This window comes from Pseudopodoces humilis, chromosome 19 (genome assembly GCF_049639895.1).
Source record: "Pseudopodoces humilis isolate 2021_Gansu_Grassland_sample_001 chromosome 19, ASM4963989v1, whole genome shotgun sequence".
In the NCBI taxonomy this organism is placed as follows: Eukaryota; Metazoa; Chordata; class Aves; order Passeriformes; family Paridae; genus Pseudopodoces; species Pseudopodoces humilis.
The window spans coordinates 14,416,604-14,434,744 of NC_142218.1; the positions used below are offsets into that span (position 1 = coordinate 14,416,604).

At 56.0% G+C, this 18,141-nt stretch overlaps 1 protein-coding gene across 3 annotated transcripts in view; it reads left to right on the forward strand.

The window, feature by feature from the left end:
- Window positions 1-1,248: 1,248 nt before the first annotated feature.
- Window positions 1,249-18,141, forward strand: part of B4GALT5 (beta-1,4-galactosyltransferase 5) — a 32,615-nt gene continuing 15,722 nt past the window's right edge. The window contains exon 1 of one of the 3 annotated variants that reach the window (XM_005524970.3): window positions 1,249-1,360. The gene's annotated coding sequence lies outside the window, so the exon portion shown is untranslated. Of the gene's footprint in view, window positions 1,361-6,684; window positions 6,742-16,680; window positions 16,814-18,141 lie in introns of those variants that run through there. The other 2 variants (XM_088064668.1, XM_088064669.1) reach the window with 2 other exon arrangements.

The following is an 18,141-nucleotide window of genomic DNA, read 5'->3' on the forward strand; positions in this document are numbered from 1 at the left end:
TCTTCCCTTCCACCCATCTGTGTCCATCACCTCCCCTCTGGTTCCGTCTTCTCCCGCACGATGTCTGGGGCACCCAGCACTCGCTCCGACAGACCCCTGATGCTCGCTGGGCCGGGGCAGGGGCTGAGCCCTTGTTCTCCTGGGGCTGGGTGTCCCAGGGGCACGGCTGGGTGTCCCAGAGGCACGGCTGGGTGTCCCAGGGGCACGGCTGGGTGTCCCAGAGGCACGGCTGGGTGTCCCAGAGGCACGGCTGGGTGTCCCTGGACCACGGCTGTGTGTCCCAGGGGCACGGCTGTGTGTCCCAGGGGCACGGCTGGGTGTCCCAGAGGCACGGCTGGGTGTCCCTGGACCACGGCTGTGTGTCCCAGAGGCACGGCTGGGTGTCCCAGAGGCACGGCTGTGTGTCCCTGGACCACGGCTGTGTGTCCCAGAGGCACGGCTGGGTGTCCCTGGACCACGGCTGTGTGTCCCAGGGGCACGGCTGGGTGTCCCTGGACCACGGCTGTGTGTCCCAGGGGCACGGCTGTGTGTCCCAGGGGCACGGCTGGGTGTCCCAGAGGCACGGCTGGGTGTCCCTGGACCACGGCTGTGTGTCCCAGGGGCACGGCTGTGTGTCCCAGGGGCACGGCTGTGTGTCCCAGGGGCACGGCTGTGTGTCCCAGGGGCACGGCTGTGTGTCCCAGGGGCACGGCTGTGTGTCCCAGGGGCACGGCTGGGTGTCCCCAGCCATTGATGAACGTCCCGGGGCCACGGCTGGGTGTCCTGGGCTCACGGCCGGCTTCCCTTGGGCCACGGCCGGCTGTCCTCAGCCACTTCTGCGTGTCTTGGGGCCGCTGTCGGGCGTCCCTTGACGGCTGCCGGGCATCCCGGGCCATTGCGGTCTGTGGCGGGGGCCCAGAGCCATTGCCGAGCGTCCCGGAGCTACCGCCGCCTATCCCGGGAGCACCGGCGGCACCGCAGGAACCGAGGCCGGCGGGCCCGAGGTCGGCGCCCGTGAACCGGGACCACCGGCGGTGCGCGGGGCGGCGTCAGCCGAGGAGCCGGCGGTGCTGCGGGGGCTCGGGCCCGCCCCGCCGCCCGCCCCGCTCCCCGCCCCGCCGCGGCACATTCATGCGGCGGCGCTGGGCGCGGGCGGCGGCTCGGAGCGGCCCCGGCGCGGCGCCTCCCGCCGGGCCTCGGCGCATGTGAGCGGCGGCCGAGCGGCAGCAGGGCGGCGGCGGCGCCGCATCGGCCATGCGGTGGCCCCGCGGCCCCCGCGGCGCCTGGCGGCTGCTGCCCCGGCGCTCGCTGCTGGCCGCGCTCTTCCTCTTCTCGCTCTCCTCCTCCTTCCTCTACTTCGTCTATGTGGCGCCGGGCATCGGTAAGCGGCGGGCCGGGGCCCGGGGCGGGGGAGCACGGGCAGGGGCGCGGACGCACCGTCTGCCGCTGGAAACGCTGAGTAATCCGCGCCCGGCCGGCCCGGGGGCCGCGGCATCCCCGGCGAGGGGCGGCCCGGGCCCGGCGTCCCCGGCTCCGCGGTGCCCGGGGCTGGGCAGCGCGTCCTCACCTCCCGGCGCGGCCGCGGGAGGAGGCGGCGCTGCCCCCGGAGCCCCTCGGGGCGGCTGCGGCTCCCCGGGGCTGCGGGAGGTGCCGGCCGCGCTCCCCGCGGGGCCGAGCGGGGACAGCCAGCCCGCTCCTGCCTGCTGCCCGGCCCGGAGTTTGTTTTGAAGTACTGGAGTGTTGTCCAAGTGCTTGTGATCCGAACGTGCTCCCTGGCGGAAATCCTACTCTGATTGTCAAGTGGGAAGATGAGAAGTGTGTATTTTAGAAGGAGAGTGTACTCGATTCTATGTTCCTTGTCATAGCTGCATGGGGAGCTGGAGGAGCCGTGTGTCAATATGGCCAGCACCCGGTGCTGGTGGGGCTGTCTGTCCATCTCCTTTGAGACACGGGCAGACTCGTGCCCGGAAAGCATCTGCTCTCTTCATGCGGTGTATCTCATTTCTGCAAGGAGCCAAGGCTCGTGGTTTGGCCTTCAACCAAACTTTGGCAACAATTTATTTCTATAGAAACAGCCCTTTCCAAAGGAATAGGGACTTTCTCCTTGAAATGTCATTGGTGTCGCTCATGCCATTCCTATCTTGGACACCCCAAGGAGGTCTCTGTGTGCTTTCAAGGTGACTTCTGTGGGTTTTTATTTACAAATGATGTCCCGTGGCTGCCTCTGGGCTTTGGGAGCCTTTCCCAGGGCTGAGAAGGGGTTGGCTGGTGTATGAAGCTCTGCTCGTGTCCTGGGCACATCCTAAGTGAGGTTGTGCGTGCCGAGCCTCGCCGTGGTGCCCAGGGCTCTGCTGTCCCAGTGAGCAGGTCCCCAAGCTGCTGGCCACGGCCCCACAGGCTGCTGGGGGCTGCTGAGCCCCCTCTGGCCTCTGTTGGAGGACGGTTTCACACGGGTGGTAACGGGAGGTGCAGCCTGGCCCGTCCTGTTCACGGGGTGTGGGGCCCATAGCTCTGCATCCAGGGCATCCTGCGGCCCTTTGCGGGCACAGGGAATGGCGTGGATGTGGATGAGCTTCCCAGGACCCAGGTGGAAGTGCACTTCAAGAAGGAAATTTCTCTTGTAAGGATGGTTTTGTTCCTTTTTTTAGAGTATTCTGATTAATTTTGTGTTACTTCTGCATGGTCACCAGTCTTAGAGATGATGCAGGGTATAAATATGTTTAAGACTAGTTCTGTGCCAAGAGGCCCTTCCCTGTGTGGACCTCAGATAACACGGTCACGTCCTACCCAATGTTCCTGCTATCTGTGATGCCCAAAGAGGAGGCAGGGAAGTGTTGGTGGTCCCTGACCCCACCCGACCATGGATGGCAGTAATGTTATGAGTCATCTTCTCATCAGGTGACAGAAGATGTGCTTCCTTTTTTTAATTTTATTTCCTTCCTTTTTCAGCCAAAAATGTTTCATCATGAAAACCCAGCCCAGTATTCCTGGGATGCCTGGGCTAATCCTCTCAGCACTTGGAGGGAGTTTGTTCTCAGGCTGCAGTAGTGAGTGGAAGCTTGGGAGAAGAGCGAGTGATGTAGGACATGGGCAGAGCTGGGGCCTTGAAGAAATCGACCATGTGTGGGTGATGGAGAGATGCTGTCAGCAGAGAGTTCTGGGGCATTTGTCCTGCCTGTTGCCACCTCAGTGCGTGGAGCGGGGCTGGGCTGCTTTTCCGTGGCCACGGAAGGGCCTGGGGACATCTCTGTCCTGAGACCATCCCTCCTAGGGCAAGCCGGGGAAATGGCTGAAGGAGGACTTGGAGTTCATTGGCTAAACCATGGGCAAGGAAGTGATAAATCCATTCCTTGATTTATCTCAATTAAAAAGAAAAAAAATCCAAATTAATGGGACCTGAAGCTGCAAGTGAGCTTGAACCAGCTGAAGCCTAGAGGGGCTTTTGTCTGCCTGGTGCCACAGGCTGGAGCCAGCCTGCCCTGCCTGGGCAGCATCAGCCCCTCTGGGCTGGGAATGGCCCTGTGGCAGGATGGCATCCCCATGGCAGGGTGTGCTGTCACCATGGCTGGGAGCCTGTCCCCAAGCGCTGTGTTTGTGGGGGAAGATCTCATCGGCACTGCCAGCCGTGTTGTGTTCAGGCAGTTGTGCGCCAGTGCCAGGAGAAAACTGGGACAGTTGCACTTCTGGGTGCTGTCTCAGCGCATTGGTGTGGCATGCTCGTCTGCTGGAAAAGCTGGATAACTGCTCCTGGTGCCCTTTGGAGATGGGGAAGGGGAGCCCAGCCTGGGTTCTGAGTTGCCTGCCCTGTGCTGGCCTGCTCCCTGATTGACCGTGGTGTTTGGCTCCTCACAGCCCAGGTAACCCAGCAGTCTGCTCCAGATGGAAATGCAGGAAGAAATTCCTGTTTACTGTCAGCAAATAGCCATGCTTGGCTCCTGCAGCAAGTCCAGGGCTTTTGGGCCTTACATTTGTGTCATGCCCGGACTTACATGATGGCCAAGGCAGCTTCTCATTTCTGTTCTTCACCAAGGTTTCCTCCTACAGAACTGAAATGTTTTTGTGGCCTCAGGTTTGTGCAGAGCGATCCAAAGTAAACAGCCAGCGCCGCTTCCTTCCCAGCTCCTGCATCCGACAGCCGCGTGTCCTCCGCACACGGCACCGTGCCGGTGTCACCCCTGGGCTGCCCTGGGAGGTGAGCTCCAGCGAGCCGGCCGTGGCACAGATGCTGCCAGCTCTCCTTGTCCTCCCCGCTGCTCCCGGCGCCCGCTGGCTCCCGGCCGGGTGACTGTGTGGGTCTGTCTCATGGTGGCCATTGTGAGCGGGATGAGGTGGCCGATTGTTCTGCGGGCAGGGGCCGAGGCACGGCGGGGCTGCGGTGGCTGCAGGCTCCAGGAGCCGCTCTCGTGTCCGCACGGGCCCCGCCGCGGGCAGCAGGTGAGTGGGGCTGCTCCTGCGTGGGGAGCTCGCTTGTGCTCACTGCTGTGCTCTGGGGCCGTGGGGCTGGGGGCGGGCTGGGCTTTCACTGCACAAACTCACACCGACCTAGTCCTGGAAAAAACACAGCTTGGCACTGGGCAAACAGTTTTTGTCCTGTTACGGAGGTCGGGGCTGCCTGGACAGGTTACTTTGCAGGGCTTGTTCTTGGCACTGAGGCTCTTGCCCTCTTGGGACAGCTGCCCTTTGTGCCTCTTGCCTTCCCTAGATGGGATGTTGAGAAATGGGATTGCCAGAGTCGCTCTGTCCGTGCCCAGACCCCAGTGCTGGAGCAATGATGATGTGGGCACACAAAGAGTGTGCTGACTTGGGGATGGAACACCCCAAGAAGCTCTTTCTGTTTCATCCTATGCTCTGCTTCTGAATCCATCCATGGGATGTGGGGTCATCCCTGCGTGTCCTGTTCTCACATGGTGGTGGCTCATACAGCTTTCCTACAAGTGTCTGGTTTTATTCTCTTTGAACAAGGCCTAGGAAATCAAGAGAATTTCCTCCTGCAGCTGAAAGCTTTTTCAAGTAATGCTTTTTCAAGCTGCAAGTTATTTCATCTTGATACCTCTAACTGCAACAGTGGGAACTTGTCAGACCTTGGACTTGGTCCTGGTGTAGAGGGTGGTTGGGAGGGCTGGCAGGGGCCTTCCCTGGCATTCAGCTAGCAGCTTTTGGCTTTTCCTTTGTTGTCTCGACAGATGTTGGAGCCTCTTTATTTAATTTTATTTTAAATTTTGATTTCTACAGGAGTCGTACTTGGTTGGATCTTATGCAGGAAAATAATGTAGAGAATTTAAATTATTGGGTGAAAGATTGTTACCTGAGAGAGAGAGAGCTGTAATTCAGTCTGGCTTTACTTCCTCCAAACCTATCAGGAATTGCTCCCAACCGGTCATACGGGGCATGAGGTAGCACCACTAGCCCTGAATTACATTTATGGTGCAAGAACTTGATTTTGATAGGCAGGAGTGCTTTGAAACACTGTTGTGTCAGGCTCTGTGTTGGTGACCAGCAGAGCAGTGCTGTGGGGACCAGCAGCTGCCTCAGCACAGCTCGTCTGTCGCTTTTGGAACAATATTGTATCACCAAAGGTGGCTGATCCAGTTTGGTCGTTTAATGCCTCAGCCTGGCAGATCTTAGGACAGAGGAGTTCTAGGGGGGAAAATGGCAAGAGATTTTGCTACTGCCAGCTTGTCCCAGGATGGAGGGACTGTGGGAAGGGGTCGAGTTGCCCGTGGTGGTGAGGGACAGAGGAAGAGTGGTGGCCAAGGTCCCAGGCAGGGGGGTGGCACTGGGGGGACATGGAGCTGGGCTGGTGGGTCTGGCCGAGTCCCCCGTTGTGTGGGGGAGTGGGTGGCTGCTGCTCTGCCTCCTGAGCACTGCTGTGGGGATGGGGGCAGAAGGGACAGGGCAGAGTCTGAGCGAGGGGCAGCACAGCTGGTGCCCAGCCTGTCCAAGCATTACACTGAGCCACGATGGCCTCAGCTTGGCCGGGCAGGGCTGGCTGCAGGTGTCCTTCTGGGTTTGCTGGGTGCCTGGATGCTGTCTGAGCAGGGACACGAGGGGAAGGTGCAGCTTGCAGTAATGAAATGAGGTTTATGCTGTCATAGCCATGGCTTCCATTTCCAGGTCTTCCCCAGGCAGCAGGAGGAGTGTGGTATCTTACAGTGGAACATGGCAGCACTGCCCTCCTTCACCCTCCTCTGCCCGGAAAATCTGCCAAGCAGCATTTCACAAGCTAAGGAAGGAACAGCCTGCTTCCACAGCGTATCCCACAGAGGATACTGCCATCATTGGATCTGGCAGTGATTGGGGGTAGTAGGAAATCCTCAAGTGCTCCGTGATACAAGAACTTGAGCTTGGGATCTCCTGTGCTGCGAGCGGAGGGAGGCTGGTTGCAGCTGTGGGAAGTCGTTCCTTTGGCAGCACCACGTTCTTCCAGCAAAGAGGCTCCTCCAAGGCAGGTGTGGGGTGGGGAGCAGCCCTGTTCCACCCAGCTGCTCCTGTGCATCCAAGATGCCGCTGCTGCAGAGCGTTGGTTGGAGACCACCTCTTGATCAAGGCTAACAAATTACAAGGTTTGAGAGCAGATGAATTGCTGGGTTTTCTTTGCCTGTAAGCACCTGTGCTGTTTGTCAGGCACGTCTGGTTTGGGTTATTTTGCTGATGCCTCACTGGGTGTTGCAACTGCAGAGTATGTGAAGAGTTCATGTTTCATCCGTGTGTCTCTGGAAGCCTGGCTTCTGGGAGCTGACTGGCAGACACAAAAGCTTCCAGGTACTGGTTCATTCCTGCAAATTGAGTGCTTCAGAACTTCAATAATCTGTAGCAGAGCAGATTTTTTTAAAGCAAAACCACTGATGCTGTCAGCCCAGGAGACGTGGTCTTCATGGGTTTGGGAGGCCATGGAAGGCCAGGAGCTCAGCTGCTTCCTGTGGCTGCTGGCTCTGGTGGAGATAAGGGCTCTGACACTGCTGCTTTATTTCCTGAGCTGATCCTCTGCCTCTCTTCCAGGTGGACTCATTAATTGCATTAACTCAGGCAGCATCTGCTCTGCGGGGTATGATGAACCCCCCTGGGGACCAATGCAGGGAATGGAGATGAGCAGTGTGGGGAGCTGTGTGTTTGCACTTGATCCCATTTGAATGCTCTTACAATTGGTGGATTTAAATATCCGGGCACATGGAGTCTTTAGATACTTAATCTTACCTGAAATTCCTGGGGAGCCTCTCAAGGCTGGCAGCAGTGGTGGTGTCCTGGCTGACGTGCTCAGCAGAGCCCTCTGCTCACCCTGTGGCAGCACGGAGGGGTGAGGGGTCTGGAGGAGAAGCTGATCTGCAGCTGTACAGAGCAAGAAAAGCATTCCCTGAACAGCTTTATTTTTAAAACATCATTGTCACAATACAATGTGTGTATTTACTTTGACAAAACCTTTGCTGGGTTATTTTAGTAAAGTTTATTTCCATACAGGCTTTTTCTTCTCCATTGAATTCAGACTGTTCTGGCTGTGGTTTTGGCTGGCAGCAGTTTGAACAGGGATGCTTTAGGGTGGTTAATGTGTGTTTGAAGCTTTTCTAGCACTAGCTCTGAATACCGTGGGGATTAGTCCTCTTTGGAGAGATGGAGGAGAAAATGTATAGTGGACTGTGCTGTTGAAATGCAAGATAAGCCCAAATGAGAAATTTTTCAGGGATGTTGGCGGGTGTGGTTTTTTTGGGGAATGTGGAATAGATAACATGAAAACCACCAGGGCTTTCAGCATTACCCTGGAGCTGCTCTTATTTTGAAAGGAAAGGTGGATTGGAAAGCTGAGGGCGATGTCAGTGCCCGGCAGGAGAAGAGCCCTTGGCCATCCTCATCTTCTGCTTGGAAGGGTCCCAGGGGGGACAGGCACAGCACATGTAGCCCTTGTCCTGCTGGGGAGCGTCCTCGTGGGTGCAGCTCTGGTGTGGAGTACGATGGCCAGGGCCACGGGCTCCTTTTTTCATTATAAAAGGAATTTTCTGGGGCTTGCTGGCCTTGCTAAAGCACAGGAGGGACCTGGGGGGAGGTGTGTTTGGGGATCCACTGTGCTTTGTAGTGACTGTGGGCGTTTTTGATAAAGCCACGAGCTTCAGTGCTCCTTATTTGACACTTTGCTTTCTCAAGGCACGTAAATGTTTCTGCAGGGTGTGAGAAGCTGGGTTAGAGCTGCTGCCTCCCTCCTGGCTGCGCGGGGGAGGCGATGGTCAGCGCTTGCTTGCTGGGGCTTTAGCTGAGAGCGTGTGGTGACAGTGTGTGACTTCCTAAAGGTCATTTTCCTAGCTTCTTGTTTGAGGTGCAAAACCAGTGGGTTCTGCCCTTTTTAGGCTTGTAGTTGTATGTGGCATCCGTGGCACAAACATTTGTGGCACGAACCTCCCTAGAGCCCTTGTCCTGAGTGGGGCTTTCATCCTGGGGCCCCTCTGGAGATGCTGTTGGGGCTGGCCAGCCCCCCTTGCAGCACAGGGGACCCAGGCTGTGTCTGTGTCTGTCCCCCAGCTCTTGTGGGAGGGAAGGGGCTGCTTCCAGGGGATGTGAGCTCAAACAGGACCCTGTTTTTGTCCCGGGGTTTGTGCCTCAGTCTCCCTTGCTGGCTGGGAGCCCGTGCTGTTTCTCTGCTGCGGTGAGCAGGTGTGTGTGATGGTGAGGTGTGTGTGAGACAGCTGCTGTGGAGCTGCTCCCACCCTGAGCCTCCCCAGCCTGAAAGGTGAAGGTTTGGAACTATTTCTGTTTGGGGGATGCCACTGCACACGTAATGGAAGAAAGCAGGTACAGGTAGAACACCCAGTGCACTGCTGTGGGCTGGGCTGTGGTGAGGCAGTTCCACCGGTGTTTGTTTGTGTGTCTAGAGAATTTTATGGCAAAATAATTGTTTGGTTTTACTGAATGCTATTGCCATACAAATTATCAAAGGAGGCTCTTGAAACCTGGTGCTGTGTTAGGCACCTGCCTTGCTTTGGAGAGACCAAGCTGGGCTGAGCTGTGCTCACAGCAGCTCGGGGGGTTCCTTGCACTGACAGGACAGGCTGCTGCAGATCATGGGATGCCTGCACACTCTTGATTGATGGTGTCTCCCCACAGCAGCAGGTTGGGAGCAAGGATTTTGGGTGGGAAGAGGAGAAGACAGCTACATGAATGCTGATGTTTATGAATTGCCTCCAAAAAAACCTGTACAAAGCAGTTGGAATAGAAGAGGAAAGCAAACACTGCAGTGCACCAGGTAGTCAAGTGCAAACAGATATTTTTTCCCTCGCTACCTGGCAGGACAAGGAAGGCATTCCAGTGCCTGCCTCGGTGCCCGCTGTGTCCGCGGGGCTGGCAGGGGCCCTGGGCGCTCCTGGCACGGCTGCTGGCGGCAGCAGGGCAGGGCTGGGCGTGGGGGGAGCTGTGGGATCAGCAGGCGATGCACAGAGCACAGGTAAATAAAAATGAACTGCTGGAGCAGCCGTGTGCCGGGCAGGAAAGGCCAGAGCTGCAGCAGCTGGGAACGAGCACGGGCTGTGCCCAGGGCTGCAGCAGCCGGAGTCGAGGGGCAGCACCGTGAGCTCCTGGCAGCAAACACGGCTGCCCTCGGAGCTGGGGACCCTGGAGGGACACAGGGTGGCCCCCACTCCCGCAGGAATGTGAAATGCTTCCACACATGCAGCTCGCTCTCGTTCTGCAGTCATTTTTTTTTTCCCCCCCTCAGTGTTTTTCCAACTCATGTCTTGCTGCCAGAGTCCATATTAATAATGCATGACTTTTTTTTTATGGTGCTTCCTTCCCGGCGTCCCTTTCAGCTGCTGAGTCAGAGAAGATTGTTATAGCAGCAACCTCTGAAGCGGTGAAATGCCCCTGCAGTGCTCAACTGCTGTCATTTATCATCCCAGCTCCTCTGCGGGCAGCCTGTTCCCTGGCCCGGCTTGGGGGGAGGATCCCTGTGCCAAAAACCTGATTCCTGTTACACCAGCTGATGGCTGGCAAGCTGAGCTCTGCTCAGCCTTCCTGGCTAGTGTTTGCTGAAAACAGATATTGCCTCTGTTGGCTGCCTTCTTTTTTTGTATGAAATCCTGTGAAGTTTTTTCCTGAACTGTCTTAAAACTGTGCTTTGGGATTGCACCCAAGACAATTTTTTTCTTTTTTTCCCTCTTTACTGATTTTTAAATAATTTTTTTCGTCCCTGCATTCCCTTTGAGATCTATACCTGGGCTTTTTAGGGTAGTTGGGATGACAAAAGCCATATAATGTGTTAATGGGGTTAAATTAACTTAAAATCCTTCCAGTAGCTGTTGAGACATGCCTGGCTGCTGCAGGAAGCCTTGGAGCTGCTAATGCAGCATGGAACAGAGATCTGAAGGGCTGCTGCTGCAGGTTGTGCTCAGCCCAGTGGGTCCCCTGCGTGTCTGGAACCTGGAGGGAGATAGGGGGCAATGGCACTTGTCAGGGGATTTGTCTTCTAAAGACTTAAGTAACACCTCCACTGTGATCTCAGGAGCAGATTCTGCTGTCCCCTACCCCAGTATAACTTGGGGTGGCTGCTGGGGTACTCTGGTGGGGACACAACATCCTCACGGTCCTCCCCTGCTCGGTGCTGTGCCCTGACAGGTTTGGAAGACTCCCCTGTAAATACAATCCCAGAGTCGTGCAGGAGAGGAACGGGGCTCACCTGGGGAAGGAGGGGTTCCTTTTTGCCAGACTTCCCAAGCTGCCTCGTTCCCCACGTCCCTCTGTTGGGCTGGTGCAAGCATGTGTGGTGTGTGCTCTGGGGAGAGCAGAGGAGTGGAGAGGGGCTGGGACCAGGAGGGAGGTGGTGCTGCTTTTCCCCTCTTTCTCACTGGAGGAACTGGCCAGAGCAGCTGCAGGTGTGTGTCAGGCTGGTGTCTGGCTGCATCTCCCTGGCTGCACTCCTGCATCTCCCCTGGGCAGGCTCCTGTCTGGCAGGGCAGCAGCTGCCCTTGTGCTGTGCCTCCCCCTCAGCTCATCCTGTTCTGCTGAGGCTCTGCACTGCTGGGCTCCTGATTCACTCCTCCCGAGGAAGGGAGAGCTGCTGGGGTGTGAAATTCCCCCAAAGCAGCAGCACACCCTCCTTCCATGCTGCAGCCCACCCTCGTCCCTGCTCAGGGTCAGTGATTTCTCTTTTCCATTTATTTTTTTTTTCCTTTTAAAGGGTTTTTCTGGCTGTTTGGTGCCCGCTGCCCTGGGGGCAGCCTCCCTGTAGCTGTCAGCTGGGAGGGGGCACGCGCTTTCTGCACGCTGCAGGGGAAGCTTTGCAGAAGGGTCCCATGAACTTCTGCATCTTCAGCCCACAGGGGCTTGCTGCAGTGGCCTTGCTGTGGTCACCAGCTGCCCCAGTGCTGCTGCCTGCCCAGGACATGGCCCAAGGGACACCTGTGCAGTGCCACAGCCCCCCTTGGCCCGTGGTGCCACCCACAACTGGCGAGACGAGCAACTTGCTTCTCGGCTAACAAGATTTAGGTGGATTATGCTATGTATTTAATCAAGGGCTAAGCTGATTGCCTTATTTGGAATGGATCAAAGCCCTTGGAAATACCAGCCTGGAGACCAGCTATTGAGCAGGAATATTCCTGAGCCGTGTGGCAAGCCGTGCTTTCGAAGAAGCCGGAGGTTCCGCAGGCAGGTCTGCCGGCAGCAGTGACCAAATGCAAAACCAAATTGGAGAAGTGTGAGGAGATGGGGAGGTAGGAGTGTGAGAACATTGTTAGTCACTGACCACCACAGAGGATTTTGGAGAAGAGGCTTCCTTTTCTAACTTTCAGCTTGAAACCATGTTTCCTGGTACATAAAGCTTCATGCTGGCAGCTAAGTGAGGTGCTCTGGCATTTGGCAGTCAGGCTTCCACCTTCTAGAAAAGCAGCTGTGACTCTTGTGGGCTCGTGTGGCCCTGCAGCAGAGCCAGACTCTATTGCTCACACAGGGAGCCCCACATGTGGCTGTCAGCAGCGTTGGAGCTCACGGGGGCCTCTCCTCCCCTGTCCTGGTGCAGTTGCCCTGGGTCCTGCGGGATTTTGGCAGCAGGATTTTGGTGCTGCTGGTGGAGGAGCAGAGGGTGTTCATTCCTGCTGCCAGCCCAGAGGCACTCGCTCCTTGCTGTGGCCTTGGCTGCACCGAGGAGCCCAGGGCTCAGAACTGCCCCTACAGGCAGCTATCGAGGCAAGTTTAAAATTACTTTCCAGTTAAGAGCTATTGTGCTTTTCAGGGTCCTCCTGGAGTGTCAGGGCCAGCACTTTGTCCAGGGTGTGTGCTGTCTCTTTCCTGTAGGGTTGGGGTTTTTGCCATGAGAGGTGTTGGTGCTCTGGGCTGCCCTGTCTCTGTGAGCTGTGAGCGCGCTCTGCACCGCCTCACCTGCGTGCAGTGAGATGGTCCAGTGGAGCAAGATGTTGAAAATACACTGGTTATTCAAATTACCTTTTCTTTTTCTTAAAAGGAGAAGTTTATTCTAGGAACCAACCTCTGTCTTGCTGCTGTTTGATGCAAGGACAGCAAACACAGGTCACAGCTCTCCTGCTGTATGAATGTGGCTGTGGCACTGCCTGTGGAACTGAAAATACCCCAACCAAAAGGCTTGGCTGGAGGAGATGGGTACAGGCATGGGTCCATACCAGCTTTGAGGTGAATCAGGCTGTTCCCAGGCAGCAGCAGGTACTCCCCACAGCATCACTCCTCCTTCCCTTCCCTGGGACTTTGCAAACATCTCTCCCCTCTGCCTCTCAGCCCTTATTTTTGCCTCATTGCCCGCTGCAGTGGGAATAACCCTGGAGCAAATGCAGGGACAGGCTGTGTCACATCCTGCCTGTGCCAAGGGCCCCTTGTGTTGGCTGCCCCATCTCTCCTGGATGTGGCCTGAGCCCTGCTGTGGGGCTGGCAGAGCATCTTGTATGACAGCCAGGTGTAAAATGTTCCATGTTTAATGTATTGCTAATCAAACCTGCAAATAAGGTTTGCAGTCAGACCTCAGTCTTCCTGCCCAGCCCCATTATGCATCTTCCTGCCCTGACTCCTATGTGGAGTTACAGGCAAGGATTGGTCAAGCATCCCTTCGTGTTTCGAAGGCCTGGGCAGGTTTGTCAGTGTGCAGTCACCCCATCAGCCTGACTTTGGGTGTCTGCCTGTACCAGAGGGTCTGAGTTTGTGGGCAGGGTCTGTGCTGGTGCCTGGCCCCGTGAGGCAGCTCCAGGGCTGGTGGTTCTGAGCACGGCTGGAAGGGCCCTAGGGCCAGAGCAGATGGAAGGAGCTGTGGCAGGAAGGGGGCAGGGGCTGCCCAGCTCCAGGCTGCTCTAGGTTAACCCTGCTTTCACCTGATTAAAAAATTAAAAATGCCTGTTAACACAGTCATTGTCAGGTTTGCTGCTGTGCTGCAGAAAGCTGGTGGCAGAGCAGGTGGGAGCTGACACTGCCCCTTTTCCCCACACTACCATGAACTCATGCCATGCCCGGTGAGTTGGAGGTGCTGATGTGGGCAGGGTCTGTGGGAAACCTCAACCAGCTCCTTCCTGAGGCCCTTTGGGGCTGCCCTGGCCCAGAGTCCTGCCCTCCCTGCCTGCTCAGCTCTTCTGGCTGTTCCACCTGGGAGCACTGGCCTGCCATTCCCCATGTCTTTAGTTTTTCCAAGGTAGCCCTATGTCTCACCCATGTGTGCAGAGCTCAACTTCTGGCTGCAGACAGGCTGGAATTGATTAGTTTATTATTTTTCCCCCCTCTGCCCTGTTGCACGTATCAATGAGAGAGTGGTCAGAACTTGGCAGACACTCAAGTCTCCTCAGGAAACTGAAGTTGCTGCTGTGTGCGAGGTGCTTAGAGGTGTTCCAGTGGGAGAGGAAGGAGGAAAAGGCTGTTCACTCGTGTGCCCCTGTGTGTGCTCATCCCTGCCCAAGCAATTGCAGAGCCAGGTAGGTGAGCGCTGGTGGCCCGGGGCAGGAGGAGGCAGCGCTGGCTGCTCCTGCCCACAGAGGGACAGGAAGGATATTTTGTGCCCAGTGCCCCATCTCCACGGCCTGATCACAGCCAGCCTCTGCTGAGCTTGCCTCAAGTTGTTCCCTGTTTGCACAAACCCAGCTGAGCCTGCTGGGGTGGGAATCAGGGCTGTGAGCTGCCCAGCCCTGGTGGGTGATGTCCCGTGAACCCTGGCTGCAGCTCGGGGCTGTGGAAGTGCTGATCCCTTGCTGAGCTGGCTGGCTCAATAGCCTTGTGGCTGCTTATCTGGGATTAATGTGTAACCTCATGGCAGTGCTCAGGCACAGCTCTGAGCCAGTGCTGTGGTGCAGGGCGGTGCCAGCCTGCTCTCTGCTGCCAGGGCATTCTCTTGCCCCTTCCCATGATAAGGTTTAGGGTTTTCCTGTGCCTGGCGCCAGCGTGGCCGTGCTGTTGGTGAATGTTGGCCGTGTCTGGGCAGGGGGACGAGTCAGAGGCAGGAGAGAAGGGCAGTGCTGGGGACAAGCCACGAGCTGTCCCTGCACAGTCTGTGTGTGCCCTGCCCCAGGGTCTGGTCCTGAAGGGCACGGATGGCTGTGGGGTGATGGGAGGAAGGGTTTTTTCTTTTCCCCTATTCATGGCATCATGCCATTGCTTTTCTGCTGACGCATAGGAAGGCGTCACATGGGCTGGGATTTGATGGACAGTCTTTTAGGTGTTAAATAAGTTCATAGATAGAGGGATGAGTTCTTTCCAGTGAAGTCATTCCCTACACTGATAATGGAATTAGTTTATTTATTTACAGCAGCTGTATTGCCAGTTTGCTTGTCAGGCGGAAGAAAATCATATAAAAATGTTGTGTATTCCAAGGTTGCATAGCTCACAACAAAGCTAATAAATGTCTTAGGACGTCAGAGTTCTTACAGAATCCCATAGGTAATGGTCTGTGTGTTGGAAGTTCAAAGTTGCACCCTCTCTCTGATAGCTTTTTTGTTTCTAATAAAACACAGCAGCTGGAGAGGCCATTCACAGTGTTGCCTTTAATTATTGCAGACAAGAACAACTCTGTAATCTGACTGTGGAGGCCAAGCTGCTGTGGGTCTTAAATGGCACTGCATGGTGAGAGTACCCTTGGCAGGGAGCTCTGAGCTGCTGCCTTTGAAACTCTCAGACAACCGTCATGCCACGTGATTGAAGAATTCCAGCTTGGAGAATTTTTTAGGGGTTGAAAGGGCTGACGAGCCAGGCAGATGCATAGTGTGGAGGTGGGGCTGTGGCTGCTGGGATGGCTGCTTTCCCAGGACCTGGCAATGTACAGAAAAGAAACCACAACAGGGACAATCTTGGGGTGTTGCTACAGAGGGCTCTCTCCTCGGTCTCCATGGTGCGAAGCAGTCTTTGTAGTGTCAGGGCTGAGGCTGCTCGGGATGCTTTATTGCCACTGGCAGGCACTGGCCATGCCACTGCAGAGGTGGGCCTGGCTCGGGGCCTTTTAGCCCCCGTGGGAGTGGAAACAGCAGGTTTGGGTCGGGTGAGAGGCCACAGCTCCTGCTGAGCAGGGCAGTCCTGGGTGTGCCCAGGGTGAGCCTGGTGGCACTCTGCCCCTGCTGTGCCCTCCCTGCCGGCTGCTGGGGTCCCCACCTGCCCTGCAGAGGCCAGAGGCAATGACAGGCTGGGCACAGGGCAGCCCTGCACGGGGTGAGGATCCCTGCCCCGATCCCTGCCCCGATCCCTGCCCCGATCCCTGCCCCGATCCCTGCCCCGATCCCTGCCCCGGCTCCTGCCCCGGCTCCTGCCATTCCAGCCCCTGCAGATCCCCTGGGCATCGTGGGCGAGCTCAGCTGGGAGCTGGGCTTTCCCCGTGCTGGCTGTTGGAGGTGCTGGAGCCAGGAGGTTCTGGAGCATGCTGTAGCTGTAATTGCAGCAGGAGATGTCCTGGGGAGAGGGGATGCTGGGCAGGAGGGCTCCTCGCAGGTCCAGCCTGCTGTGACAGGCAAAGCACTGACCTGGAACAGCCTCTCGGACCCGCCCTTGGAACAGCTCCCTTGAGCAGACATGAGGCTGTACATGTGATAGCCCTTTTTGTTCAGCCACGCTGAACTTGTAAAACATGCTTGAAGAATCAGGTCTTTGGTTTTTTGGGGGGGAAATAGGCAAAACAACAGAACCTGTTCTCTTTTTCTCCATCAAAGTCAGGGTGTTCAAACTCCAGACAGTGCAGTTTGCAGTGTGTGAACTGAGTCAGTAGATCCATTACTCTTAAGCTGTTTTTTAACAATTTCCAGTGGGTATTTTCCAATGGGTATAATCTCCTAATTTGGAAGACTAACAAATCAGTGATTTCAAAATCTATTTAACTGGTGTTTGATGAATATGGAATCCAAATCCCACCTGTCTCCTGTTCTCTGCTGTGGCCTGACTGTATTCTAGATTGCTTCCAGCTGGTGAAGGACAGCACTGGTGAAACTCCCTGTTGTCTGCATTTCCTGGGCAGCAGCACTCCACACGTCCCCGCTCTCCCCCATGTCCTGTCACTGCCTGTTTGAGCAGGATGCTCAGGTTGGTGGCAGGGCCTGCCTGCAGCAGAGGATTTTCTTTGTTTCCCACAGCTGTTCCAGTTCCCATGGCCCAGGGGATGAGGAGTTGGCCTGAGCTGTCCATGCCCTTCCCTGCCCTCCCACTTCAAGGACAGCGCTGTGGAGGATCTGCCTGTTTTTTCTCTCCCTCGCTTGCCCAAACATTCACTTCATTCTTATTTATTACTTTTCTCAGTGAAAGCTCTCCCTCTGTTTGTTCATCCTGATCCTACAAGAGCACTGGGCTGAGGCATTGGGATTCCTGACGCCTTCAGAGGGTGTCCAGGATGCAGGAATTCCCACCCCTTTGTCTCCTAATGAAGCGAAGGAGCAAACGCTGAGCTGTAAGTGTTTGGAAGCGCAAATGTTTGCTGTGGTAGCAGCAGCCGGTGCTGCCAGCCCCGAGGTCGGGTCGGTGTCGGTGTCAGTGCTTGCAGAAGAGCCTTTGATTGCTCATTTCGTGTGGGTTTGTGCTCTGGGAATCTGCTGCCAGCGCTCTCTGCTCCTCCCGGGCGCTCCTGGGGCAGGGAGCAGGATGGGGAGAGCAGCCTGGATGGAGGTGAGAGATGGAGAACAAACAGGAGACCTGCTCATGTGCACTTGCATCTCCTTAATGGCATTTAACACAGCAGAGTGTGAATCTCTCGAGGAAGGGTAATCTTCAACTTGGGCAAGTGCTTGTTGTGTTCAGTGCTGCGGCCTGTGCGTGTCACTGTGCCCTTCCTCACAGAGCCCTGGATTGCTCTTGGGGTTTGCAAAGCCCAGTGTGATTTTACAGCTGCACAGGTAACCTTTGTGCTCCTGCCTCTCCCACCTGCCCGGGGCTGGGTCACCCCTGTGGCCCTGTCACCCCTGTGGCCCTGTCACCCCTGTGTCTGGGTGACCTGGGGCTCAGTCCCACCACCAGCCTTGCCTGCTGCTGGGCTGCAGAGCTCCTTCTGTGGCTGCTTTGGAGGTGTAGATGTCTTGTGGGTTCCCTTGGCCTTCTGAGTTTTCCCTGTGGGCACAGCACGCTGTGCTCCTCTTGCTGGGTGTCCTAAAGCCAGTGCAGAGCTTTTCAGAGCGAGTGGCACAAGCACCTTAGTGCAGGCAGCTGTGGGAGCGCAAATGGAAGTTGCCACCTTAAATGTGCATGTGAAAAATTCAGGGTCTCAGAATAATATGGATTTCCCTCCCCTTGCTGAGGCTTCCCCAGGGTGATTTTTCTGTAAGATAGTTCAGATATGAATTTCCCATACTCAGGTTTTGACTGAGTGTCACTTTAGCCTCCCATCTTCCTGCTTGCTGTGTGCACGTGCAAGCTGCCAACTTGCCAATTTTGGGGACAAGTGGTTTGTAATTACCAGCTCAGTGCTGCTGCTGCACTGTTAATTCTTAGACCATTTAATGTATCAGATTATTCCTTCCTGTGCTATTTAGAGGCAAAGGGCTAAGTAACAGTGATGGCATTAATATTAAATTCTCTAAAACTAACAGGAACCTCTTATTTAATTGTTCTGGCACTCAGCATGTCTGGGAAATACAGTGCCACTGGAAAGCTAATAGATACAGAGGTCTCATGGTGTATTAACGCTGGGATGCTGCTACTTTTCCTGGCTGGGTTATTTATGAGTTAAGACTATCGTAACTGTCTGTCGGTGCCTTAGAGGCTTAGCTTGATTAAACCCCTTTG